General features: G+C 34.1%; 1 protein-coding gene across 1 annotated transcript in view; it reads left to right on the top strand.

Moving 5' to 3' along the window:
• FAM120C (family with sequence similarity 120C) overlaps positions 1–2,933 on the top strand; it is a gene marked incomplete at its 5' end in the record, with an annotated part of 124,500 nt that overhangs the window by 103,676 nt on the left and 17,891 nt on the right. The gene's annotated exons all lie outside the window — the stretch shown is intronic.

The raw sequence follows: 2,933 nt of genomic DNA, 5'->3' as shown, positions 1-2,933 counted from the left end.
AGGGACTGCAGCCTACCAGGATCCTCCATCCATGGGATTTTCCAGGCAAGAGTACTGGAGTGGGGTGCCATTGCCTTCTCCGGGTAGTTACATAGGTATATGTAAAAAGTGGTATAAATATATTTTTTCTCATTTGTTCACTTAACCTATTTAAAAGACAACTGCATAAGTCAATAATTATAAAATTGTGCGTTGGTTTTAGAATAATAGCATAATACACACCACAATAATAACATAATGGAGGGAGGAAAGGAGAGAACTGTATTGGAGTAACGTTTCTTCTACTGGAATTACTTAGTACTAATTTGATGTGGTGTGTCAGTTAAGATGTATTTTGTAATCTACACAGCAACCATTATGAAAATAACTAAAATATAGTAAAAAAAATAAAATAATTGCTATACTGGAGAGTATTTAATGCAGTAGAAGACAATAAAAGAAAAAACAAAAAAGCAAAAAAGGTATGAAACCTATAAATCTAAACTTATCAACAACTATATCAAATGTAACTGGACTAAACATTCCTATCAAAAGGCAGAGATTGTGAGATTCGATACAAAGCATGAGCTATCTACAGGAGATATACTTTGGATTCAAAGACACAAATAGGTTAAAAGACAAAGAATAGAAGAAAATATACCATGCAAGCAATAACCACATGAGATATAATAGCTGTACTAATATCAGACAAAATAGACTCTAAGACAAGTAATGTTACAATAGACAAATAAGAAAATTTTATAGTAACAAAAGGGTCAATTCATCAGGAAAGTATAATAATTATAAACATATATTCCTAACAACAATATCCCTAAATACATGAAGCAAAAACTGGTAGAATTTAAGAATGAAATAGACACTTCAACAATGATAGTTGAAGGCTTCAATGCCCTACTCTCAATAATGGCTAGAACACCTAGACAAAAAGAAAAAATATGAAAGATTCACAAAACATCATCAACCAACTTGACGTGACCTGATAAAAATGATGAATATAGATCCTTCACACTATACACAAAAATGGATCATAGACTAAAATGTGATAGTTAAAACTATCTAACTTACAGGAGAAATTTTTCATGATTTTGAGTTAGGCGAAGATTTCTTAGATACAACAGCCAAAGCAAAATCAACCTAAAAAAATAGATTTCATCCAAGTACAAAATTTGTACACTTCAAAAGGCACCATTACAAAACAGAAAAGAAAAGCCACAGACTAGAGAAAATATTTACAAATCATATATCTGATAAAGGACTTGTATCAGAATATATATAATAAACTCTTAAAACTTATAAGAAAACAGACAACTCAGTCTAAAAATGAATAAAAGATGTAAATAGACATTTCACCAGAGACAATATAGGGTTGTAATATAAGCACATGAAAAGATTCTCATCTTCAGTAATCACTGAGGAAATGTAAACCATACTGAAACATCACTTCACTCAGCTGAAATGATTATAATAATTTTTAAAAAATGACAATGACAAATGTAGGCCTGGCTGCAGAGAATTGGGATTCCCTCATACACTGATGTAAATTTAAAATGGTATAGCTACTTTGGACATTAGTTTGGTATTTTCTTAACAGGTTAAACATAAATATATAAATAGTCAGTTGTATCCAACTCTTGTGACCCCATCGACTATAGCCCATCAGGCTCGTCTGGCCATGGGATTCTCCAGGCAAGAATACTAGAGTGGGTTGCCATTCCCTTCTCCAGGGAATCTTCCCAACCCAGAGATCGAACCTGGATTACCTGCATTGGCAGACAGATTCTTGACTGTCTGAGCCACCAAGGAAGCCCATTCAAATAATCATATGACTCATTTATTTCACTCCTAGGTATCTGTTGAAAAAAATAGGTCCACACAGACTTGCACATGAATGTTCAAAGAAATATTATTCATAATAATCAAGAAGTAGGAACAACTCAAATATCTGTTAACTGGGAAGTGGATGTGATATGTCCATCAATAAAATATTAATCAGTAAAATAAAACTACTAATACATGCCAGAGCACTGAACCAACCTCAGAATCACTCTGCTTCATGCCAATGAAAATAATCAAAGAAGGAACGTTCATGGACTTACCATTGTAAAGCTGTCAATTCTTAGATTGATCTGTAGATTTAACACAATTCCTGTGGGCTTAATGCAAGGTTTTTTATGAATGAAGACAAACTTATTCTAAAGTTTATGTGTAAATTTATATAGGCCCTTACAATAGCTAAAACAATCTTGCAAAAAAGAAGTATAGGAATCACTCTACCTAATATTGTAGCCAAAATAATCAAGACTGGAGTTATTTGCAAAGGGATAAGCACATAGGTCAATGGAACAAAATTAAGAACCTAGAAATAGAACAACACAGGTATACTCAAAAGTGTAAAAACAATTCAATGGAGAAGAGATAGCCTTTCAACAAATGGTGCTGGAACAATCGGACATCCATAGGCCAAAGAAACAAACACTTCAATCTGAACCTCACACATTATACAAAAATTAACTCAACCCTGTCTAAAGAAGGCATCCTAGGAACTTGTTTAGAAAACTGGGAATTTTTGAAGAAAGCATTAACCATTCTGTCTCTAAACTGCTGTTCTAATCTACAGATCACAAACTTGAATTGTCACATTTCCTGCTTCCAGCCAACCCTGTTTGCTTCAGACTGGCCCCCCCATAATCGTAATTGTCTAGAGCCAATTCCTTAATACATATCTTGTTACTCCTGTTTGTCCTGAATTCAGTGGTTTCTGTGTACTGGCAGACTCCTTGGTTTGTCTCGAGGCTGAAGTCAAGGGGAAATTCTCTCAGCACCAAGAACCTCTCTGTTCAGTCCTGAATGGATTTTCCCTCCAATTGCAGGGCTTGTGCCTATACTTGTGCCACTAAATGTATAAAGGTATATAGTTATACCACCTCCAGATT

The sequence above is a fragment of the Bison bison genome, unplaced genomic scaffold, assembly GCF_000754665.1.
Source record: "Bison bison bison isolate TAMUID 2011002044 unplaced genomic scaffold, Bison_UMD1.0 scf7180017864227, whole genome shotgun sequence".
In the NCBI taxonomy this organism is placed as follows: Eukaryota; Metazoa; Chordata; class Mammalia; order Artiodactyla; family Bovidae; genus Bison; species Bison bison.
This window is presented reverse-complemented; position numbering and strand designations above follow the sequence as displayed.